The sequence below is a fragment of the Panthera onca genome, chromosome B3 (assembly GCF_046562875.1).
Source record: "Panthera onca isolate mPanOnc1 chromosome B3, mPanOnc1 haplotype 2, whole genome shotgun sequence".
Taxonomy (NCBI): domain Eukaryota; kingdom Metazoa; phylum Chordata; class Mammalia; order Carnivora; family Felidae; genus Panthera; species Panthera onca.
In genome coordinates this window covers 89303656-89331002 of record NC_138344.1, presented here as the reverse complement: position 1 = coordinate 89331002, position 27347 = coordinate 89303656, and the positions used below count along the sequence as shown (strand labels likewise).

General features: G+C 33.6%; 1 long non-coding RNA gene across 3 annotated transcripts in view; it reads left to right on the top strand.

The window, feature by feature from the left end:
- The window catches only part of LOC132669585 (uncharacterized), an 81888-nt gene that overhangs the window by 17538 nt on the left and 37003 nt on the right, over positions 1-27347 (top strand). The window contains exon 6 of one of the 3 annotated variants that reach the window (XR_013555897.1): positions 11059-11259. The exons of the other annotated variants lie outside the window; for them this stretch is intronic. This is a non-coding gene — a long non-coding RNA (uncharacterized LOC132669585). Of the gene's footprint in view, positions 1-11058; positions 11260-27347 lie in introns of those variants that run through there. 3 annotated transcript variants of the gene reach the window in all.

Genomic DNA, 27347 nt, shown 5'->3' with positions numbered 1-27347 from the left:
ATTGTGAAATAATTTTAAAATTGTAAGTTTACAATTACCTACACTTTTTATTTTTCAAAGCCTACCCCACACATTTTATATTGTTACCTTAAGGTTTTTCTCTTTTATCTTGACTCACCAGATGTTTATCTCTTTTTTTTTTTATTTTCCAAAAAATGTATCAGTGTCATTGACCCGTATATTTATTATTACTTACTGCTTCACTGTTTTATTTCTTAACTATGAACTGTGCTGTCCATTTTAGCTTGTCTTCCTTTAAGTCATTTGTTAGCTTGTTTTACTACTTTTATAATAGTTTTGAAATTAATATTTGCTAGCTCTTCTTCATAGAGTTTTTTAATATAAAATCACATTTTTTTCCCGAGTGTCCCTTAGTCAATAAAATTTGCATTTTTATATGATGGATTGCTTATATCAAAGCTCACCTTAAAGTTATTCTAATTCTAATTTCAGTTTTATGTTAACCCTAAACTTATTAAGAAGGATTATCTGTTAATTTTCCAATTGAGCATATTTTATTTTCAAATGTACTTTTTAAAATTACTGAATATATGCTTTGTAATCAGTGTAAATGGAGAAATTTTGCTTTTTGGAATTTGTTGAGATTTTACTTGGGACAAATATATGGCATTTTTGGCAATTTTATAAAATGTAAGACCCATAGCAATCCATTTTTATAAAATTTCATCATATTATCAAATTCTTTCCAGTATATGTATGTGCATGCAGGTGTGTGTGTGTATCCAGTGTATGTGTGTGTGTGTGTATGTGTATATATATACATATGTAATATATACATACATATATTTTCAGGTTTATTTTGTTTTTGATTTTAGTTTTTTTCTTTGTAAATTTCATCCCAGTACTTCCTGTTTTTGAATACATTCTGGATCTGCTGATGCATCTTTCATTGCTTTTTTTCATTATTTTTGATTTATTAGTTTTTTTCTCATAACACCTTATTTGTCATTTCTCGAGAGTATACATGTAGGTATTATAGACATCTATGTCACCTTCACTTTTGATCCAGTTTTAATTGCTTTTTGTATGACAAAGGGCAAAATAATAAAATGAAACATTACTTAATTGTGAAAGAAATACCTATTTTATTTGCTTATCAAGCTACTAATTCTTTTTTCATTTTTGAAAATTAGTTTAAAAGAATTTCTTTAATAAGTATTTTATGTATACAACACAACAGAGAACATGAAATATTACTGGGAATATTTTTAGATACCTTACAATTATAAAAGAATACCACAGATTTTAAAATATGGACTGATTTTGAGAACACCAAAATAGTCACTTTGTAAAGTTTGCTTTTGTCTGTTGTGGTAAATCGCTTTTGAAAGTGAAGTTTTCTCTGAAACCTTCCCTATTATTCTCATGCTGCAAAATATTTTTGTAAGTTTATTTATTTATTTTGAGAGAGAGAAAGAGAGTGTGTGAATGGGGTAGGGACAGAGAGAGAGGGAAAGAGAACCCCAAGAAGGCTTGCTGCCGTCCATGCAGAGCCAGACATGCTACCTCGATCCCATGAACCATGAGATCAAGACCTGGGTCAAAATCAAGAATCAGGGGCGCCTGGGTGGCTCAGTCGGTTAAGCGTCCGACTTCGGCTCAGGTCATGATCTCGCGGTCCGTGAGTTCGAGCCCCGCGTCGGGCTCTGTGCTGACAGCTCGGAGCCTGGAGCCTGTTTCAGATTCTGTATCTCCCTCTCTCTGACCCTCCCCCATTCATGCTCTGTCTCTCTCTGTCTCAAAAATAAAGGTTAAAAAAAAAAAATTAAAAAAAAAAAATCAAGAATCAGATATTGAACTGCCACCCTGAGGCCCCCATGCTGCAAGATATTTTTAAAGAACATATGGAAATGAGACTTTTTCCTGGTGTTTCCCTAGTAGAGGGGGAAGAAGAATGCTTCTCCCCATCTTCAGTATCCATTTAGTTGTGGTTAGAATACATCTTAATCAGGCTTACCCCAAGGTAAATCTTTTAAGAATTTATCTTGTGAGTCTCTTCTAATGGAAGGGACATTTTATTTTTATTTATCTTGCTTTTCCTGGAATTGAAGATGTGCATGGGAATTTGCTTCTAGGAGGAACGCTCTGTTATATTTACCACAATGAAATGGGCACATAAAACCAAAACCACAACAAACTGCAAAAATAACAAAAACAAAAAATAAAACATTGGCTCATTAGATCTTCTTTTATTCCCAATGTGATAATACACACAATCACCTAAGACTCACTCCTGTGGTTTTTTTCCACTTCCTTCTTTTTCAATATTTCATTTCCTCACATACATACAATAAGAGCTATTCATTTTACTTGTTCAGTAGGACTGACTTTTTGCCTAACATTTGCTCTGGAAAGGGGAAAACAGTGCATATTATGCATGAGTAGGTGATACTATGACTTCCAGCCCATTTTCCACTTTAGTCCTGCTGTTTGGCATTATGAATCCATTCAATCTTTGATTAACGGTAATTTATTCATGTTTCTGGAAATAGTTGATTGATACCTGATTTCTCTAACATGGCCAGTTGTGATTGTCTGAGTATTTCAGGGGAGAGATGGCAAAGAGGGAAGTAGAGGGAGTAAAGTGTTTCTAGCTAGTTAATATTGTAATGACACCACAATTTGTTTTATGTCTTGCCTAATGGAGATGATGAGTCTAAGATAGCAGATAACATAGGAAAAACAAAACAAAACAAAAACCTCTGAGTTTAGGAATATGTGATTTTGCATCAGTAATAATGGAAAAGGTAAGAAATATTCTATTCTTAAGATATACTGAATTTAAACAAAACTCAGTAAGATTCAATGGTACAGCACATTACAGTAAAATCAAACATAAATATAGTTGTAAGGTTTCACCTGCAGTTTCTCTAGAATGATCCATCATCATCCAAAACATTTGATGTGACAAACTATATTGTTCTCCTGTATGTATTACGTCCTTAAATGAAACTGGATTCTTTCAATAAAAAGTGTATTGATTATACATGTTTGAATATACAACTATATTCTCTGCTATAGTCTGCCCCTCTAGTTACCCAAACATCTATGCTCATTATTCTTATTATTCAAATAATATACTCAGCCAGTTCTCAACAACACAAACCTGAAGTTATCCAGTTCCTGCATCCTGTTCTATATGTCTGTATGATGTATAGCCATCTCTCCATCAGCAACATTTTTGAGATTTTGGATGCATAAACACTCTGGAAGGAACTGCCCCACTGCTCTAAGCCCTGGTTCTGCTCTCCAAGAGACTTTCCTTGTTGCTTTCCATATGAAGTGGGCTGTAGAAAATAGGTCTTCCTATACAGAGTTTTCACAACTTTCTTCTTGTGTTACAGTTTTGGAGGAATATGGGTTGCATTAGAGGAAAACAATCACAATCTTTAATCCATATTTCAATATGAAAACTTCTATTTCTTTCTATGAGAATAAGTATAGTTTATTCATTACATTGAATGTAATAAACTCTTTTTCTAAAATAACCTGTCTCAATTATTTTTTTTGCTGAGACTTCCAGTGTTGTTTGTTGATGGATATTTTTTTAATTTTATTTTTTGTTTTGAGAAAGAGAGAGAGCAATCAGGGGAGGAGCCGGGAGAGAGGGAGAGAGGAGAGAGAGAATCCCAAGCAGACTCCACACTGTCAGGCCAGAGCCCAATGAGGGGCTCAAACTCACAAACCATGATATCATGAGTTGAGCTGAAATCAAGAGTCAGACGCTTAACCGTCTGAGCCACCCAGACACCCCTGTTTTTAACGAATATTAAATCGACTTTGTGCCCAAGATTCTTGCTGGATTTGTGTGTGTGTGTGTGTGTGTGTGTGTGTGTATGCACACATAAAACATACACATGTATGTATATTCTGTCGTATCTATACATTTGTATGTATGCATATAGAGATATTTACAGATTTGATATTAAGACTGTGGCAATATAAAACAATTTATCTGGATGTTTAACTCTAATTCAAATGTCATTTTCTCTTGTTTAATACTTAAAGAGTCCTAGTACTGTGCAAAAGTGACTATGTAATGAAACGTTACTTATTCTTGGCCAATAAACTGAAGCTAATACTGCTTAATTATCTTTTATCACTAAAAAATGAGCAGAGCATGCAAAATTTCCTTTAAATTAAAGCAAAGAAATGCCATATTAAGTAGTTCTAAATTTTTAAGTATTATTTCATTCCAGAAGAAAAAAAAATTCCAAAAAGAACGGTGTATTTTGAACTGTGAAGAGTCTTGTCCAATCTAATTAAGAAAGTCAAAGAAAGCAGAAAAGTGGAAAATGGAATTAATGGTGTATTTAAGCAATAATTAAGACCTTCTTTCTAATTTATGGAATAATATATCATATTCATATGTGCCTTCTTGCATGAATTACAGGGTACTTTAAAATTGTGACCTCTCCCTAAAGATTTAAAACTAAAACAATAAAAGTTCTTAAGAAACAGATAGGTGAAAGAATATATTACTCTTATAAATTATTTAAAAAAGTAATGGTCATCAACACACGCTCTAAGTAAGTTGGGGTGACTGATAGGGCCAGTTGTTGCCCTGTGTTCGTTCTGCATTGTTTACATACCGACCATTTCATAGCCTTCCCTTAAGCCCAGTGTGGCCATGTGACTAGTGATGGCAAATGGAATATTGGTTCGATGTGACATGTGAATTCTGGTTTGTACTCTTATGTGGAAGAAGTAGGTCTTTTCCATCACTTGAACTCCTTCTTGATAACTGGAATACCAATCAGGTGATGAACCATTCTGACCTTGTAGTACGAATGGAAGAAAAAAAGGACAGGAATTTTGTTCTTTCCATATTCAACTTAGTTAATTTATATTTAATTAAAAATTAATGACAATAGTGTGTAACATCAGTAATTTACTAAATTTTTCAAAATGCACTTATACTGATCTCCATTAAACTGAGTTAAAGAAAAAACTGTATCTTTACCTGTAACTTACTACATTCCATTTTAGAGATTGATTTCAGTGTTTTCTATTATTTTTTCTGCTGATGTTTTTACTTTTTGCTATATACAATAATATCATGCAATAGATTAAAAATATGGAAAATAAGTTAAATGCAAATAAAAATATGCCAGTGGTTATGGACCAGAGAAGAAAAGTAAAATATTCGTGAAACAATGGAAATTCTTTCGATAAGATACTTAGTCTTCATACATATTTTAAAGTACTGTGAAAGCTTGGGAATAATTTCATTCAGAACTTTTTTGGTTTTGTTCTGATTACTAATGTAGTCATCAGACAGAAGGGAAAACACCCGACTGGGTTTTAATCAAGGAAACAAGACAGGAAAAGAGTGGCATTTAAATAGTAGAAATGATTCTAGAATCAAGTAATCAAGCTGGGGAAAAGCAGGCAAATTAAAGACATAATATGCAGGAATAAAATTTGAAGCACATTTTAAATGGGTAATTTTATTGTACAAATTCATCTACTAAACAATTTATTCTTTCAAGAATTTAAATCTGTTGTCATATTTCTATCAATAGAAGCTATGTCATTAAGAACACATTGTTACCCTTTGGTTCACCATTTTTTACTAGTCTCAAGCTTTTCTTTTCTAATCTAGCCTCTGTGTTTACCTTATTAGTTAAGTTTATGAGTAAGATGGGGGAAAAAGAATTATGCTTACAAAGGTAATTTACATAGAATTCCCAGAGGAAAAAAAAGAAAGAATATTTCCCATTGAACCAGTCGATCTAAAATTCCAGATACTGTATTAACCAAAGAACGATTGCTATCAGGTCTTCATAGTTGGAAAGTATTTAATTGTCATATATTCAGTTGGGTAAGGGTCTGTCCATTAATTTGATAAACTTTGATGAGGCATTATTTTTTTCTACAATTTTTTTTCATTTCAGATGTATTAAAAGTTACACAACAGACTAAATTATAAGTAATAGTGTGCAAAATTTTAGAAGATAGAAGTGTCAAAGTCTACAAGTAGGAATAAGGTAGAAGGGACTTATTTATTTGTATTCTATTTTACCTTCATGTATGCATCATAGTGGTATTTATGAAATAGAACTATACTAAACTAAAATACATTTTTCAATACATATAGAATAAAACATTTTATTTTTTATTTTTATTTTTTTTTAACGTTTATTTATTTTTGAGACAGAGAGAGACAGAGCATGAACGGGGGAGGGTCAGAGAGAGAGGGAGACACAGAATCGGAAGCAGGCTCCAGGCTCTGGGCCATCATCAGCCCAGAGCCCGACGTGGGGCTCGAACTCACGGACCATGAGATCGTGATGTGAGCTGAAGTCGGACGCTTAACCGACTGAGCCACCCAGGCGCCCCAGGATAAAACATTTTAAATGATAACAGAACATTGTGTAAGTTAATTGGCATAATTCTTTTCTTCCTTGATAATATATAAAATAATGGTTATAATAAAAAAATTTTGAATTAGATGAAATATAGCATATCTTGGATTTATTAATTATATTCGGCAGATATTCGATATCTGTGCTTTTTTTTGGTAGTCAGTCTTTTTTTAAATTTTTTAAAAATTTAAAACAAAATTTTTTAAATTTACATCCAAATTAGTTAGCATATAGTGCAACAATGACTTCAGGAGTAGATTCCTTAATGCCCCTTACCCATTTAGCCCATCTCCCCTCCCACCACCTCTCCAGCAACCCTCACTTTGTTCTCCATATTTATGACTCTCTTCTGTTTTGTCCCCCTCCCTGTTTTTATATTATTTTTGTTTCCCTTCCCTTATGTTCATCTGTTTTGTCTCTTAAAGTCCTCATATGAGTGAAGTCATATGGTTTTTGTCTTTCTCTGACTGACTAATTTCACTTAGCATGATACCTTCCATTTGCAACTACGTGGTAGTCAGTCTTTTATTAACACCGTTGATAATAGTAATACAAACATATTTTGATTGTAATCTAGAGGTCAGAGATGTCTCTGACTTTTAAGAGTGCCACATTAAAAGCAAACGAAGAAGATAAGTACACTGACATTCAGAGATACTAGTTGAAATTGTCAAAGCAGCTAAATCTTAATGTAAAGTTTAGGATTTGCCTCTCAGTTCAACAGTCTTTCCAAAATAACAGTCTTTGGAGAAATAAGCAAGAGCAGGCAAATAATATATTATTTGATTAGCACAACCTCTAATACCACACATCAAATCCAGAGTTATGTTGGGGCGCCTGAGTGGCTCAGTCGGTTGGGCTTATAACTTCGGCTCACAGTTCCTGAGTTTGAGCCCAGCGTTGGGCTCTCTGCTGACAGCTCAGAGCCTGGAGCCTGCTTTGGATCTGTGTCTCCCTCTCTCTCTGCCCCTCCCCTGCTCTCTCTCTCTCTCAAAAATAAATAAACATTAAAAAAAAACCCTCCAAAAACTAGAGTTATGTTATATACCTAAAATCACAGAAAATGTTAATTATATTCTGTATTCTACATATTATATCATGTACTAAATTATTAATTAAGTGATAATTTTCTTTATGTTCATGTTGGGTTTATAACTAATCATGCAATGGTAAAGTGCTTACAGAGTTTCTAATCATTTACCCACTCACTGTGCTTATTTTTGATCTACTTGATGTATCACTAGTTTTAGAATGCTTTATAATTTATTTATTTATTTTTTTCATGTAAAATATATTTTCCATTTATAGGATGCAACTTTATTAACTTGTCTATTGATTGCTGTATGTTTATTGCATTATTCAAATTGTCTCTTCAATTATTTTTCTCTAGTAAATCAGTTAGATTCTGAATATGATAGTAATATTGCCATTCTTGTTTCCTCCTTTATTCAGGCATTTGCCTGAATGTCTATTATCTGACATAAATCAACATTTCAGCATTTAGTTCTTTGTTTTAAGATTTTCCTTTTTATAATGCATAGTAAAGTTGATTTATCTCGATATTAATATTTGTTTTTAAAATGCAAATTAATTTATATTTAGTCTGTATGATTTTACTACTCTTATCTTAGTTCAAGGTTTTTTTGTTTTGTTTTGTTTTGTTTTTTTGAGAAAGAGAGAGAGAAAGAACACGTGCAGGGCGGGGAGGAACAGAAGGAGAGGGAGAGAATCTTAAGCAGGTCCAGATTCAGTGCAGTGCCCATCCAGATGGGGCTCAAATCTGGTGACCCTGGGATCATGACCTGAGCCAAAACCAAGAGTCAGACGCTTAACTGACTGAGCCACCAAGGTGCCCCATCTTAGTTCATTTTTAAAATTATGTATTACTCATATGTGGAATTTAAGAAACAAAAGAGATGAACATATGGGAAGGGAGGGGGAAGAGAAGAAAGAGAAACAAACCACAAGAGACTCTTAACGATAGAGAAAAAACTGAGGGTTGATGGAGGGAGGTGAGTGGGAGATGAGCTAGATGGGTGATGGGTGCACTTGCTGTGATCAGCAGCAGCTGTTGTATGTAAATGATGAATCACTGAATCTACTCCTGAAACCAATATTGCACTGTATGTTAACTAACTAGAACTTAAATGAAAAAAAGATTGCTTTACTTTGTTACATTCTCTTCTATCTTTTGCTTGTCTTTCCTGATTTGTTTTTATTCATCCTCACTTTTAATCTAGTTATTTTTGACGGTCCTTTAAGATTTCCATTTGTCAAGTGTTTTTTTTAAACATTCCCAATGTCAATAATCAATTAATATGTTTCCACTATATGTAAATGTATCAACTCTATCCTACAACATATCCTACAACGAATAAAATGGTTCCATGCTTCCTTTTCCCAGAATATGACACTGTAGAGATAATGCTTTTATTTTCTCCTCCTCAATCCAACACTCAGATTCTAGATTTTGCCATAATATTTTGATAATTTTAGTTATGAGCTATTATTATCTTTTCCCTTGCAATTTGACTCTTATTTCAAGGAAAAATATTTTCAAATAGTAATTCAAGTCTTCAACCCAGGAGAAATATATCCATTATCTACTTTCTTAGTTTTGTTACTCAGGAGTGTCTGGGCTCTGAAATCTCTGCATTAGAGATCCATTATCTTTGCTGACCTTGTAGAAACACTGCCATTTCTCTGGGATCAGGAGTATCTGACAGTCATTTTACACAAGGCTTCCAAATGGTTAGGTGCTACACTACTCCAATAGGGTGAAATGCCTTTTTTAAAAAAATGTTTATTTTTGAGAAAGAGAGAGAGAAAGAGAGAGGCAGAGGAGAGAAAAAGATTCTGAGGCAGTCTCCAGCTTCTGAGCTGTCAGCACAGAACCCAACCGGGGCTCAAATTCAGGAACCAGGAGATCATGATCTGAGCTGAAGTTGGAAGCTTTGCCACAGTCGGAAGCTTAACCTACTGAGCCACCCAGGTGTCCCTAGGATGAAATGCCTTCTGAGAGCTCACCTCTTCCTGACAATAGAGTACTAATTTTACTTTAGTTTCTTCCTTCTATTCCTGCCTCAGACGTTGGCTTATAGCAGAACAAAATCCTTTCTGTGTGGGCTTCCTTACAAATCATGACTTACTCCATTTACAGTCCTCTCTTCTTGCACTGACATATTAATTTTTTATGATTTGGAAGGAAAAAATTATGATGAAGGAGTATAGGTAAATTGGAAGTCTCAATAGACAATGATCTGGTAATAAAATTGCATTAAATACTGTTTTTAATATTAGGAAATGTGTTTTACTTAACATCTATATTCAGAACTCTTACACTCTGGTGCTCAAAGCATAACTAGGCACAGAAGTTTTGGAGAAAAATTTTTGAGTATCTATCAAAAGATTTAGCATTTTACTATGCAAATGCATTAATTTCACAGTTAAATTTACAGCAAAAATATCAATGTAATGCAGGTAGACTTTGATATATTGTAACAAGTTTAAAAAATACCCATGACTCTCATAGCATAAAAATTATAGCCTCTCTATATATCATAAGATACTTTTTACTTTCCCCTGGAAGTAAATAATTTATATTTTCTGAACCCTATTTCCCCAGTGTTATGTGAAATTCGAACAAAAAATATAATGCTTTAATATATTCATACACTTTCATTGAAAATCTCATGGACTAGCCTTTTAAAATCAAATTGTACCTTTTTATTGATCATATTCTTTTTTATTTTTCTATCTCAGTGAACCCTTTGTACACACATAATAATGAATTACCAACATTAATACTGATAAGTGTCACAATTGTTCCAACTGGAGCAATTTTCTATCAAAATACATGGAAAAATATGCAGATTTTTAAAAATGAGCTAGGAAGCACCAGATTCTGGGTAATTTAGTTGCCCCATGAACTATTTTTAAGATTCTGTATGTGGAAAACCTACTAGACTGAATCAAACTACTAATGTCTATACCTAAAGATTAGTAAACTTAACATTTCCATTATCCTTTTCATAAATACATTTTACAATGTACATTGTAAATAATACATTATAAATGATGATTCTTAAATGCATATGCTGAATTCAAATTCATTGTAAAAGATCAACCCACAGCAGGTTCATTTTCAATTAACAGTCGTAGGAATAAGTCCATACAATCAATGCTATGATTCAAAGCATTATATAAAAAGGTAAAGATGCTTTCGCTTTCTTCTTTGTCAGAGTGGAGAATGAGACACCTAGACATGATACACTATAAAAATCTAAATTATGTGGCTGATGGGAAATGAAAGAACACAACAGTAAATTTTATTTTCCTTTATTTTTAAAAATATGAATTTATATTTTAAAGGAGTATTCACTATACATTGTAGAATTTTGATCTGCTTTGTGACTTTAAATAGAAGTGTTGATAATAAGGTGATTGAGGATTTGCAGTTGAAATTAAGCCATTGGTTTTGCTTTGATTGATTTTATTCTCAGTAAAATCAATACTTGTTTCTTGTTTTTATCATGCACAGAAAAAGCAGGCAGTGGTAAATCACATGAATGTCTTCCTGATTTATTTACACAACCACAGTCAGTATAGCAGGTTAGTTGTGTGAGTTGACCTATTTGCCATCTAAACATTTATGTTCTCTTTTTCAAAGGATTAAACCATATGGGTGAAAAATTGTATCATACTCTGAAACCAAGTAGCTGGAAAATACCCCGAATTCTGAGGCTGCATCAGGTAATGGCCAAGGTGTTGACACTGCAGAGCTCTGTCCCTCTCCTTCACTCAGGGTTTCATCAGCCTACTGCTATTTTTCAAGCATAATTTTCCCACCTACTCCTCACATCTGCAGCTAGTCTTGACAGGTTTGAACTGGATTTCCTCACCAATTGTATACTCTGGAAATGACATTTCTCACAAAAGAGGACTTCCTTCCCAATGAATTGGGTCCTGGGCTTTGGGGAATTGCTATTCACAGAGGACTAGGAATAAATCTTTTTCAAATATGTAAGCACAAATTTCCTTTTAAAGTAGAATGATGTTTAGAAAATATTACTAGTATTAAGATTTAATTGTGTAATGAAAAGTGATAACTTCCTTTTAATTAAATTTTGTCGGCTACCCACCATATGAAGTTAATTGTAATAGCTGTTGTATGAGACACAAAGAAGAACATGAAACAAGAAATAAGAGAAAAAAGAATATTTCTTGAGGCGACTGGGTGGCTCAGTCGGTTGAGCGGCCGACTTCAGCTCAGGTCATGATTTCACGGTCCGTGAGTTCGAGCTCCGTGTCGGGCTCTGTGCTGACAGCTCAGAGCCTGGAGCCTGTTTCAGATTCTGTGTCCTCCTTTCTCTGACCCTCCCCTGTTCATGCTCTGTCTCTCTCTGTCTCAAAAATAAATAAATGTTAAAAAAATTAAAAAAAAAGAATATTTCTTTTGTGAGCACATACTTGTGTTTAAAAAATGATTCCTTCATTTACTACTTGTGTAGATTTAGGCAAGTGGTTTACAATTTTTGACAATTGACTCATTTCCAAAATGCTGATAGCAATATGTGAACTCCTAGGGTTGCTGTGAGAAATGGGCACATGTAAAATATCCAAAAGAGGTCTAACTGCAGATCTCAGATAAAGCCTATAGAACATAAAGATCTACCAGTGGAGGTATACTTCCTAAGTGCTTTAATAGTGAAATAGATATTTGTAGTATAATTGTATATGTGAGGGTCAGAGAACATCCAAAACAGAGGTACTGCCTGATGGCTGAAGAACCATGAACTAATGGCACTCTTGCCTTTCTATGGACCTGAAGGCCCATGTGATAGGGAGAAGAGGAAGGGTTATGGGTAGAAAAGTATTAAATAGAAATGGTGAAAAGAGTCTTAGCCATTGTCTCTAATAAGGAGAACTCATGGAGCCACCTGTGCATGCTAGGCTGCACACATGCATAGGAGCTCTGGCCGGGGCCGGGGGGGGGGGGGGGGCTTGGTAATCCGGGGCTGAAATTTTGACTGTAACCCCCTCCAGAAAAATTGTAATGCACTGGCCATGCACAGTCTGGTGTGGGAGAGCAGCTTCCCTCCATGAAACCTTCTAGGCAAAGCCTTGTAATTGGCTATGGTTGGACCTGAAAGATCCCACATAAGATTTACGCTTAGAGCCAGACTCCCTACACGTATTTTGCTTTACGTTAAATGTGAAGACAAAAATACCATCATTCACATGACATATTTTTAATATGTTTCTTTAAAGTTTCATGTTATGTTTTTGTAATTACTTACATTTAATTGATGTGGTCTTAAAGGGGGATTTTATTCATAAACTACTTTAAAGTGATGTCCGTAGATTTTTTTTTTTCTACCAAACACAGTGTGGTAATGTTGAAATTTTACATTGATTTAGTAAGTAAATTAAGTACATAATAAATGTGGTTGGCTGTTATACTGGGACTTTAATACTAATATATGTGTATGCAAGTATAAAATTAACTTTGGGTTTATTAACTTGAAAGTCAAGAATGACATGATTTTTAGAGCATCACATAAATTTAATTTTGGGAATTTCTTCAGAATGAGTCTATTTAAAAGGATAGGACTTTAGCATTCCAATGTTTACACATTTGTACAATGCTAACATTTAAATGAATTTGCAACTTCTGGGATGGAACACATGATCTGGAAGATATGTTGAAATATCTTTCACCCATTTTGATGCATTCCATTGACCTAGGGAATAAGGTTTTGACAAGAATGTTTCATGGCCCTATACCCCCTTCATTCCACAAAATTAGAGTGTTAGAATCTACTTAAGACAGTTGAGTATTTGTATGTTGTTAATTAAAATCTGGAGTTCAGATTTTTTCTAAATTGCTACTGTGTGTGAAAGGAGGACATTTTCTGTATAATGAGCCATCAAGAGCACAGGGAAGAAATAGATAAGGCCCCCAACAGGGTCTTTTTGCATGTACCTACACTCTAGCTTTGGCTTTCAGTTGTTTGTAACACCTGAAACAAACAAACAAGCAAACAAACAAACAAACAGCAAACAACAACAACAAAAAAAGAAAACCAAAATTTGGGGAGCAATTCTAAGTACTCCAAATGAGGCAAAGTAGGAAAAAGTTTTCAAGGGCTTAGTTGGTTTTACTTCATCTTACCAAGAGCCAAATCCTATGTCCAAAGTTGACTAACTAACCCTCTGGGTTGGCAGTGTCTCCATTTCTCCAGAAATGGAGTTAGTTAAGAGTGAGAAAAAAAAAATGTACTGGAGGGCTTCTGAAAGCAGGTGATTTCCCAGCCTCTAAATTTGTATCATATGACTTTGTAATAATAAATAGTAAATCATGGTCAAATCATTATTATAATCTCTGACAATCTATGACTTTCATCTCATAAATAACCTGGGAAAAGTGGTAACAATCAAATACTGAGAAATACGATGTTTTCCTATTAGGAGAGCATCACTGATAGGGAACATCTACGCTGAACGTGTCTTTTTCTCCAACACACACAAATATCGATGGATGGAATGGAGTATGAGACCAGTTGTTATGATCGGGAATATTTAGACATCAGCTATGAATAGACAAAAACCTGTGTATAAAAGATCTAGCTTCAAGTTCAGTTAGTTCTACTTCAGAGTTACTATTTGGAGCTGTAAATGAGTTGTTGTTGACCTTAGTTGGCAACTCATTCATCAAGACTCTCTAGGAAGGCAAGCCTGGCTCCACCCTCAGCCCACATGATGGACAGTACATGGTAACTGGTGCCTTAGAGAGTGCCATGTTCACCATCCTAAGGTGACAATAGGACAAAGACAATTTCAATTGTATTACAAAATATTTTAATTTTCTTACCTTTTTTCTTTGTTTTCATTGCCATATTCCACTAGAGATGAGAATGTGTGGGTACGATACCCGAAGTTTAAATTCAAGAAGAAATTAAGAAATTTATGCGTATATTCAATCATGCCTTTTTTGGGTACCATCTGGTTCTCAAAAATTCAAATACTTTAAAAGTAACTTGTCCTTAGTTTTCAGACCTTTCTAAAAGACAAGAACAATACCTCATCAAAACATCAAGGAAAATGTGTTTGCCATTCATCTTTCCCAGTAGAATTTGTTCTTTTCCTGGTACATCGATAGGCACTTATGGGATGTTGAACAATAAAGCTATACACAAAAATATATAAAATATAATTATAAAGTAATTACCTAAAAGGAAGGGCATAAGATACCCTGTGAAATAGTTAAGTAGAATAAAGAAACTTTTTGAACTTAATTGTTTTATGCAAAGTAATTCAAATTGCTACTTTCTCTTTGTGCTGGTACAGTAATACTGCTCTTTTTTCTCAATAGTACTAAACCCAAAAGGATCTAGGTAGCATTCTCTCTATGTTCAGTATCACAGGTGTAGCATTACCGTCCCTTATATCATCTGAGTTAGGACCCTGATGTTGTTCTTCCTATTACTTTTGTCCTCTTATTTCAATATATTATCAACTCACCATCTTTAGGTTTAACTGGCAACATGTATTTTTAGTTCCTCCTTTATAGTAATGGTCAATTCTTGACTTTAGGACATCCTTCAATCACATTTATTAAAATTGCTTCTTTGGTTGCACTTTTTTTTTTACCAGTTTAATGCTTTACCTGGTTTAATGTTTTGTTAGGAAAATTTAAGAACCCTTATTTATATGAGACCAATCTTATGTAAATACAGATCTCACTGTCTGAATTTTTTTGACTCCACCACATTACATACAACCACAATGACTATACTTTATTTTCTTCCACTGACCACCGAATATAGGACAACCCTATAGCACAGCATTGGATTTTCATTATTCTATTGTGGCAAGGACTTTCCAGATATCATCTTTTCCTCCTTTAATCTAAACACAAACCTGAAATTCTTCTGTTCTCTATAGCATCCATGTTGGATAGCTCATTTATCTCTCACATTTTTTTTCCAAGTGTCCCTTTTTAAAATCGAAAGCCCATCTCTTCATCTCCACCTGTAACATGACTCCTATTTCATGAATAATAAAGCCAAAAGCATTGAGAGAACAACAAATATAAAAATACTGCAAACAGCTGATTAATATTGCATTTGTCTGCTGTAACAAATTGCTACAGCTTAGAAACTTAAAACATGATAAACTTAATATCTCACAGTTCTGTAACTTAGAAGTGTGAGTTCATTCAGCTGACTTCCAGCTCCAAGAATTACCAACGTGAGATTAAGCTATGCGCAAGGCTGTGTTCTTTTCTGGAGTCTGTTAGCATCAACTTATTTCCAAGCTTATTTTGATCGTTGAAGATTTTGGTGTCACTCGTTGTAGGACTAAAGTCCACACTTCCCTGCAAGCTGTTGGTCAGGGAGATTTTCAGCTTCCTTCTGCCACCACATACCTATTCTTACAGCCATTGCCTCAATCTTCAAAGCCAGCAACTGCAGGCTGATTCTTTCTCCTGCTCTGCATCTCTCTGTTCTGTCCTTTCATTTCATCTTTCCTAATGTTCAAGGCTGAGAAAGTTCTGAACATTTTTAGGAGTGCCTAAGGTTAGATTGGGCCAATGTAGATAATATAGGATCATCTCACTGCCTCAAGGCTCATTACCCTAATCATTTTCAAATTCCATTTTGTCACATTTACTCCATATTCACAGGTTCTGTGGACATCTTTGAGAGGCCCTCATTCTGACTACAGCACATACATTCAAGAAGAAAAATATGCTTTAAAAATATTCAAAAGTAGAAAGAAAAGAGTTAATAGAATACACAGTAACACACACACATATTTGTGTGTATAAGTAACTGTTAATTATGGTCTTTATTTTTGATGCTCACTGATATTTCTATACGTGTTATTCCAATAAGTCAATTTTATGGATGAATCCATGCTTTAACAGAAAATTTTAAAGTGTTCTGGTTGAAAATGTTCACGATTGATTGATTGATTGATTATTTTATTTTATTTTAACTTTATTTATTTTGAGGGAGAGAAAGAGAACCTGCAGGGGAAGGGCAGAGAGAGAGAGGGACAGAGGACCCAAAATGGACTCTGTACTGACAGCACAGAGCCCGAGATGGGGCTCAAACTCTGAGACCTGAGCCAAAGTTAGAAGCTTAACCAACCCAGCCACCCACTCGCCCCAAAAATGTTCATGTTTTTAAAAATTTCTGTTACTATCATTTCATATCTGTTCCTTCATTTGATTTTCTTTAAAACATATTGCTCTTTATTATTTTTCAGACTTTTGACAACCCATCATGCTTTCCCTTCCTCTAATAGTTTCTTCTTAACATTACCTTTTTTTTTTTCCTGGCACCTGAATTCTAGTCTTCATTTATAAATTGTTCTTGTTCCTGTTAGTTTTTCCAGTACTGCTGCAGCTACACATAGTTCCACTAGCGTATTAAAACACATCAATTAGGTATTTTTAAAATTATAGTATAGTATACAAATGCTATCCAAATAACTCTAAGACTTGCTTTTATGTATAAAATTATTTTCTCCATTCTTGGTATTTCCGACCATGTTTTAATCTGTTATATACTCACTCTTCAACTACTTTTATTGGTGAGATTGAAAGGGGAAAAAAAAACCAGGCATGAGTAGTTTGGCCCCTATTTTTCTCACTTATTCTGGAGAGAGGTCTCTTTGCTGTTGGCATATCATTAGCTTAGTCCTGTCTTTGCAGCCCAGGCCTGTAGATCTGTAGCTGGCCCTGTAAGTCAACAGAAAGCTGTTTGACTCTGAAATTCAGCACTTGGAAAGCCACTTATCCCATAGATAGAATTCCTTCTCTATTATCTCCATTGAAGTAGATATTTGACCTCCACTAACCATATATTTTTTGTTTTATTTTTCCATTTAGTTATGCATCTGAGGAGGGAAGAATAGCACTATTTCTTGGATCTCTACACACCCCAAAATGTACAAATAGTTATTGTGGAGGAGGGTCAAAACACACATTTTTTAGTACCTTTTATGTGAACAGGCATTACAATAGCTATTGCATGTGAATCAGATTATTCAATCCTACAAGTGACATTAGGAGTTAATTATTGTCTGTATTTTAATGATGAGGATAAAGATAATTTAAATAATTTTCCAGTAGTCACAGACATAGGAAAAACCAGGGCTCAGGTCAGAAGCTATCTCTGTTTAAGATGAAAGACCATGCTATTTTACTTCATCTTCTCCAGGAATTTACATATATTCTTATTTTGAATTTTGTACAATAAGTAGGTACTATATTATTCATACAAAATCACTTTATCTATTATTATTATTTGTAGCTTACTTCATATTCATATAGCAGTTTTTTCTCATTAGTTTTTTCCTTATAGATATTATCTAGCAACTCCCTTTAGATTTGTGTATTGACCAAAGTTATTTTAGTTGTAAACAGCAAAACTAAGTCTGGATATTTTAAGCATAAAATGTTACTTTGGGAGTAAAAATGAGGTAGTTTGCAAGATCAAAGGAACTTTTGAAAGCTAAGCCTTCTAAAGGGCAGGTAGTAGGGAAGATTCTGGGCAGCAAGAATATTTATGGATCTTTTCTATATATATAGAATTAAATTTATTGTCAAATTGGTTTCCATACAACACCCAGTGCTCATCCCAACAGATGCCCTCCTCAATGCCCATCACCCACTTTCCCCTCTCCCCCACCCCCATCAAGCCTCAGTTTGTTCTCAGTATTTAAGAGTCTCTTATGGTTTGCCTCCTTCCTTCTCTGTAACTCTTTTCTTTCCCCCCTTCACCTCCCCTCTGGTCTTCTGTTAAGTTTCTCAGGATCCACATATGAGTGAAACCATATGGTATCTGTCTTTCTCTGCTTGACTTATTTTACTTAGCATAATATTCTCCAGTTCCATCCACATTGCTACAAATGGCCAGATTTCACTCTTTCTCATTGCCAAGTAGTATTCCATATAAACCACATCTTCTTTATCCATTCATCAGTTGATGGACATTTAGGCTTTTTCCATAATTTGGCTATTGTTGAAAGTGCTGCTATAAACATTGGGGTACAAGTGCCCCTATGCATCAGCACTCCTGTATCCCTTGGGTAAATTCCTAGCAATGCTATTGCTGGGTCATAGGGAGATAATGGATCTCTTCTCAAGAGGTCTCTCAATAAGAAGTTTTAGATTCAAGTACTCCTAGATTTTGTTTCTCTTTTCCATCTTTTAAAATTCTTGAACAAAGTCTATGAGAGACCAACTTTGAGTTGTATATTTATTTGCTCCTTGACTTATGAACGATGAATGTGGAAAGCAAAATCTTGCATGCAAACTTGCCCAGTGGAGGTCTACTCATATGGATTGAGGAAAATATCCACTATAAGCCAAATAATCACTTCAAGTACAACCTGCATTGAATAAAATACCTGCATGAATTATAAGCCAGTTATTACTTCAGACATATATAGCTTTTAAAACTTCATTTTTCACTTAAATATTCATTGATGTGAGAAAACAATGCTATTTGAAAATAAATGTAATCATAACACAAAGGATGCAGTGTTATAAATTTGTAAATGGAGAGTAAAATTCCTAGACTTATGGAACTAAATCAGATTGTCTATTTATGTCTTTAGAGCAGTCTATTTGCTACATTTATTTTCCTGTTAAATATTTATTGTGGCTTCAGTGTTACTCTAGAAATGGCACAATAACTTATGAAAAGCTCATTATCTAAGACAGTACACATAACAAACCAAAGAAATTGACCACCTACTTCAGATTTTCTGAATGTATTTTATTGTCCAAAGTCATGGTTTATATGATCTGATAAGAAATACACCTTAGGGTATTCCATAAAGTGAAAGGGCAAGCAATGATATTAGTCAAGGACATACATAATGGTATTGACAATATTTTATTTCTTATCATACTAAAGTCTATCTCTTCTACCTGGTATACCAACACCTAATGTCTCATACTTGGCTATCTGGGTAAAGTTAATGGCATTATACAAATGCATATAATATATATGTTTTCCTTAAAGAATATAATAGAGTATATATGTTACATATAATATATATGTTTTCCTTAAAGAATATTTCACATTCTTTAATCTATCCCATATGTTTTTCACCTTGATGATAATTATTGCATTAATGGAGAATAAAGTATGATTATCTACAATTTTCCAGTGGGTGATGGGCACTGAGGAGGGCACCTGTTGGGATGAGCACTGGGTGTTGTTTAGAAACCAATTTAACAATAAATTTCATATAAAAAATAAATAAAATTCTCCATATTCTTTTAAATCATTATTTGCAAATACAGGCAAAATTAGAAAACCACATAAAATTTTTTGAAAAGTCAAAGACATCTCTCTACATGGCACAGAATGTCTTAATTATTAATATTGTCTTTCATGGCCCAGGCCTTTATAAGGGAGAATTATTGGGAATTTAATTATCTTCACAGACACTCATCCTTTATTCATTTTATGTGACAAGTATCTATATAACATTTACTATGTGCCAGGTGCTATTCTAAGTGTTTCTTAAGTATGAGATAGTTTTATTATATCTACTCTATAGGTGAGGAAACTACTATGCAAAGAGTTTAAGTGATTTGCTCAAGTGCCAAAAAATGGCATAGCATTTGTGTAGATACATAAGATGCAAATTAAACTATGCCCAGAAACTGGAAAAAGCTAAGTGGAGTGAAGGTTAAATGTTTTTGTTCTATTCGTTTATATTTATTCCTCCTTAGGACAATTACCTTATTAACTTACATAATATTTTTAGCATTATAATGAATTGTTATCCTTACTAAGACATCCCACTAAATATAAATTGATATATAATGGTATTAATGCTATTAAATTATTATTATAATATATGGTACAAAACATTGATTCATTTTTATAGTAAAAATGATAATTTCCCTACTTCTTATAATAGAAAAAGTACTACAATTTAAATACATAATTGAAAAAAATGTTATATATTTAAATGCTTCCTTAATGAACAATTCTCTTGCATACATCTTTCATTGACCTGAAACTCACCATTATTTTTCCTTGCTTTTAAATGCCTATTTGCTTTTTTTCTTTAATGTATGTAATTATATGCCTAGATATGGTTTTGCTCCTTCTTTTTGGTTTTCTTTGAAAAGAAATCAATAATATTTATTACCAAATACATTTATGCTTAAGGATCAAGAAATGCAATGTATTTAAAATGTTCCTATTTAGTTGTATTACTAAGAAACTTAACTGGCATTTCTCAAGAGCACCATAAACATTCTAAACGATACAATCTTTATTCGTAAAATTTGTCCGATGTCTGATAAAAATGTGACTGTGTAATTTTTGCATCTGAAGCTTTGCATTATTAGGCACACTTAAATGAGTCTTTTTAAAACAAAATAAAGCTTTGGCCATCCCTTGGAATGTACACTGGGCAATATAATATATAAAACAAGCAAATTTCTGTGTGCTATGGTTAGAAAATATTCTTGAAACCTAATACCTTCTTTCATTAAACATTATCCTATGAATCTGTTTTTCTTGTTTTTACTCTTCTCATCACTAGAATTTGATATCTTTTTTAAGAAAAAAATTTCAATTCCAAACGTGCAATTAATAACATGTTAGAGCAAGGCTCAATAGACGTCAGCCTTAAAAAAAAACTAGACACCTTGAAATCTCTAATTAAATAAAGCTAGCATAATTTACCAACAGAAATACTGAATTTTAATTTTGCCAAGGGGTAGCTTTAGGGCATCATTTAATCCAATAGATTGCCATCCAAACAAGTATCAAATCAAAGGCTGTTAGCTAATACTCAGTAGGAAACTGAAGGTTTGAAAAGTTTCCTAAAACACCCCTGAGGTGAAGATTGATGATTATTTTATCTAAACAAATATGAGTGAGATTTATTTTCTTTAGTGTCTTTGTGACCAGAACATCAAAGGCTATGGATTTATTACCCTGTAATCTGTTTTCAGTATGAGAAAGCTATAGAGAGAAAAATTTCTAGAGAGAGGATTTAACTGCACTTGAGATTCTAATTACATTTCCAGATACAGATATTTCTACTCAGGACTCATTATGTAAATGTATCCATTATGTAAATCACTAAACTAAGACATACACATGCCTTTATTTTACCAAAAAATAAACTCTTTCCATTCAATAAGCAATCTCAAGTGAAACCCATAAAAATCATCACTTGTTTATTGACAATGTTATTTAAGATACATTTTAATGAATCATAAATTATGATTTGTTGTTGCCATAGAGCAATTTTCCTGACTACTTGCAGGATAAGACAGAACTGGTTACTTAAGCATCCTTTGGGCATGGATTCTTCAATACCTACTTAGATTTTTAAAAATGGTTTAGTGTCTTTAAAGTCCTGAATAGTGTTCCAGACAATGACGTTACCTCTGGCAGAATCTGTTGACGCCCCGCTGGTATCTTCTTGGCCCTTCTACTTTCTAGCTAAGTTTGTTTGACTTCCAAATGCCACCACCTGCATCCTTTTGCCCTTGGGCTTTTCTGGCTGACGGAGCCTGCTCTGTTCATTGGCAAGGCATGCAGGAAGTGCCAGGACTTTTATCCCCTTTTCTTGGAAGCATTTCACAAATGACTGAACCCAGGTTAGGAAAGTACTCCACTAAAGGCAAGAAATTCTAAAAGAGTCCTGACCAAGATGCCCTCACTGTTTCTCTCTACTTGACTAAATTTTGGACAAGTTTCTTTCTTATTTTAGGCCCCCCACCCCACCCCACCCCCACCTTTTTTATTTGAGTATGCTTACTTTAGAAAATATGTAATTATAAATCCTTTATCTGCTTCTTTGAGATGGAATTTTGTTCAAAAGCCACTTTATGGCTTATGAATGATTCTTATACATTATGCCAAAATATATTGGATGGGCCATTTAAAAGCTTTGTAAATGCAAATTAAAAACATTAAAGGTTAATAAAAGCTGATAAGGTTTACGTAATTTTTTGAACCAATTTTGGTGAAAATTTAGATATTGACAAAGATAAAACCTCTTCTCATGACAGATTTCTATGCAATACAGACAAAATTTTGAAAAGTGGTAAAGCCAAAAAGGAAAAATCGTTTAACCAACTGTGATACAGTCATAAAAGAATAATATATAGTCACAAAAATCATGTAATTTTTACTTTAATCAAATAAATGAAACAATATATATATATAAGTATGTATAAATATATACAACGTATAATGTACCCAGGTATGTAAGACTAGCTTTATATCAACTACATTAGCTTGCTAATTTTAAAATTAGCTAATTTTAAAATTATGGACAGATGTTTAGACACTTTTTTGATTAAGTATGCAACCATTTCTCAATAATATTTCAAATAAGTAAAGGAAAAGGATCAGGGTCATAGCATGGCAGGAAACAGAACTAATTATCACCCCCAGCATGAAATTGTTTCAAATGATGCTTTTTAAGTTAGAAAGCATTTTTAAGAGTATTTTAAAGTTTTGTTATAAAATATCATAAACAACGGAATAAAGGCCAAAAGCAATGCCTATACTGTGCTTTCTTTGTATTTTTTAATGTGCTTGGAATAAAAACTGTTTCTGTTTAGCTGATCAAAGCTGTTTTGGGTTTCTTTTAAGGTGGCAAAGCTTCACCTGTGAATTTTTATAGAAGCCTGGGGAAACACTCAGCAGGATCTAACTTTTTGTTGTGGATAAAAAACATTTTCCCTTTATGTGAAAGTTTGCTCTTTATTTGGCAGAAGGAATCCCCTGGTGAGGTGAATTTTAGTTGAAAAAAAAAAATACAATAAAATATACATCTTGAGAATGGCAGGCATCAAAGTGAGGAGTACAATTGAAGATTTATTCATCATCTATATTATCTAAAATAATGCCCTCTTTCTGAAGTAGATGATAGAGTTTTGCAAAAATGTCCTTGAACAAGAAATATTTAGCTGTCTTTATTTTGTAGTAGTGTTTATGGATCTTACATCATGTTGAGATTTAAACTGATTTCATTCCCCCTCCTTTTGTTTAATTAGTGTACAATAATATCTGCTACATATCCAGTCATGTATGTCTGGTATAAAATCATCAGACACACAACTCATATACAAATTACAATATGCTTTCAAACTTGATAACAGGACTTCTGCTATTAGTTTCAAATGGAACATTAGTTTTAAAAATAAATATTTTGTGAGATTTATATTATATTAAGTATATTTATAGTATGGCAAGTATTTATATTATTGCTATGGGTAAATTACATCCCCCAAAACTCATATGTTGAACTCCTAACCCCATTACCTCAGAACCTGACCTTGTTTGGAAATAGGGTCATCACAGGTGTAATTAGTCAAGAAGAGATCATAGTGGAGTAGGGTGGACCTCTACTCCTAACTGGGGGATGTCCCTACAGAAAGGGAGAATTTGGACACACATGAACGGAGGATGCCATGTGAAGACTGGAATTATGTTGCCATACGCCAAGCAAGATTGCTGGCAGACCAGCAGAATCTAGGAGACAGATGTGGAACAGATCCTTCCCTAGTGCCTTCAGAGGGAGTATGGCCCTGCTGACACCCTGATCTCACATTCCTAGCCTCTAGAACTGTGAGACCATACATTTCTGTTGTTTCAGCCACTCACTTGTGATACTTTGTTACAACAATCCCAGCAAGCTAATTCAATTGCCAATGGAAAATGTCAGAGAAAAGTGTTTCAAAATGTTCAGTCATACAAGTATTAAATAAAGTAGAGGTCACCATAAATAGCGTGAATTTGCTATGAATATTTAATCCATGACAGTTCTGACTGATACATAACTTTTTTTCAAAGTAATATCCAGTTATACTTGGACAGATGTGATAGTCTATGTAATTACATCCACACAATTACTTTTTGAGCCCCCACAGAAGTGTATCTTCCAGGGAAAAAAGTCTCAAAGACATTACCCAACTTTCTAAACACATGTTAGATTTGAAAGTTTGCATCAATTTATTTGCTGTGACTCAGTACATAATTAGTATGCCTCTTACTATAGCTTCCTTCCCCAATGATTAAGAATGAAATTTTTAGTTTTGTCCATGTCAATGGGTAGCAATTATGTTAAAAAATTTTTTGAAAATGTGCTGATCAAGGGATGAGTCAATCAGCCTCAAGGAAATTTAAGAAAAATAATCATATTTATGAAAAATGAGCAGTTCATAGTCAGTATACATGAAGAGAAATTATTCTGTGTTATGTGAAATATCACCACAGGAAACAACTCCACTGAACTGTGAGAATGGTAGGAAGAAGAGAGGGTGCCCCCTGGAGATCCCTGGTATTTCTATGGTTTAATAAAATAAAATATTGATGAGGGTCTCAGATCTCTTAGTGTTAAGATATCCCTGTTCTAATCAGTACATCTTGTCGCACTCATTTAAAATTCAATTTGCCAAGGAAATAATGTCTCACCAATAGTCATCTATGATGAAACAAAGGCAAAAGAAAAAATTACATTTCCTTACAATTTACAGCCCATTCACAAGTCCTTGAAACAGGCAGTGACCTTCCTCTGGGAGCTCAACTGCCTCCATGTTAATACTTTGCCTAAGAGCAAAAAGTAATCTTAGCTTAACATTATCCCAACCTCCAGGATCTGGTAAGTCTACTGGAACTTATAAAAATTCTTTTGGAAATTTCCTTTATCTTTCCCCCCTAAATATATGTTAGCAATCATCCTCCAAGCATACGGCCCACTGATATGCATCTGAGGGGTCTCATGACTGTTTTATTAGACAGTAATAAATGACCTTTTCTTAAAAATATCTAGCCCCTTCAAGATCCTAGAAACCTTGCTTCCAAAATTCCTCAGAGATTTAGGCTATCCCTGACCTCGCCCCACCTTGAAAGTACCCATACAGCCCCAGGGCAGCTCTTTCTGCCCGTGAGTTCTGTCCCTGTGCTTTAACAAAATCACATTTTGCACCAAAGATGTCTCAAGAATTCTTTATTGGCCTTTGGCGCCCGGCTCCAAACCCCAACATTTCCACATTAATCTACTCTTACTTGATAAGATATTCATAGAAACTTCCCAAATCTATTTTTAAATGCAATAAGACTTTATTTATAAATGCCATATTTATAGAACAGATGATGAAATTTGAATAGTTCAAATAATTCTGAGACAAAGGAAACTAACAAAACTTGATGTCTATTATTCTGATACAATATTCTTAATAATTACAATGTAAATATGACCACAATGTAAATATTTTGACTAACCTAGCCATACCATCATTTTAATATTTGTATGTATTTGTATTCTAGTAAATTCTAGTAAACTAGAATTTAGCCTAAAAGAAGTATAGGTGAGTTAGGAGGGCAGGAATAAAATATAAAAATGTCACCACAGTATGCCCTAAATTACAAAAAATGATTTTCTTCTTTTTATTTTCTCTTTATAAACAATATTTCCTTGTATCCTACTTTCTGTCACAAAGATGTTAATGATAATTGCAGAATGAGAAGTTTATTTTTGTTTACTGGTCCTCTGCCTCAATATTTCTTTGATGATTAGCAAGATCCTGCTTCTACAACTTTCCATTCCCTGTCAAATATAGACATTTCTGGTTAGTTGCAAGCTGTGCTAAACTTATATTTTTAATCTGTGATATACAGTATCCACTGAAAACCATTCAAAAGTATTTTTATAACCAAATAGCATTTCAGCCATTATCTTAGTTTGGATTGCTATAAAAACATAGTGGGCAGTTTAAGTAATACACATTTATGTCTCACAGTTTTGGAGGCTAGGAAGTCTAAGATCAATGTGCCTGCAGAGAGAAAGCACTTTCTTCTGTCTTCTCCTAAGGGCTCCACTCCCATGATATCATTTAAATTCAATTGCCTCCTAAAGGCCCACCTCTAATTATCTTCATTACACTGGATTTTGGTGTTTAACATATGAATTTGGGGAAACACAAGCGTTGAGTCCATAATAGCCGTGGTGAATACATTGTCAAAACGTTCTTTATTGAGAATGATACATTACTAGTAACATAATTTCTTTAGAGAAATTGTGACTCAAAGTTGAAGATTATTATACTTTTCCAGGATATGTAAAAAATGTCCCTGTAAATAAACCCACAAAATATAAAAAAGATACCTAACTACTTTTCTCATGAAGAAAGTAAAACAGTATAGCTGTAGAAAGGTTTTCAATATTTATACAGAAATTACAATTTAAGAAATAACTTGATGTCATTACATTGTGTTAAATCTTGAGTTCACAGTCAGCTAAAGGCTCATTCAGGAGACAAGAAAATGTGATTTAATTAAACTCAAGGCACAAACCTTCCTATATACCTCTTTTTCACAATACTCCTTTTATCTTCTCTCTTTTTATATTTAACTATTTTCTTTTCCTCAATCTAGAATAATGGATTTTATTTTTACACTAAATAATGATAGCGTTTGGAATCCTTACCATTTTCTGAAGTAATATATATTGCCAAATCTGTTTCATAGATGTCTAATTTTAAATAATGCTCAAAGAACAAAGGCTTTACATAAACATGTTTTCATAGTATCCTTATTTTAGATATCCTTAATAAAGAGAGAAATATGCATTCATATAAAATGTAAGAAATGTATTACTCACAAAAATATTAAAGTGGTAAATTAAAATCATTCTAGAATGTTTATATTTAGTACATGTAAAAAATGAGACATATGAACATATATATACATATATATACAACTAGTTCTAAGTAAAGGGTGTTTCGTTGGTTTTATTTATTTGATATTTTCTCTGTGCTTTTTTTAAAAAAATTAATGTTTATTTTTGAGAGAGAGAGAGAGAGAGAGACAGAGTGTGAGCAGGGGAGGGGCAAAGAGATAGGGACACACAGAATCTGAAGCAGGCTCCAGGCTCAGAGCTGTCAGCACA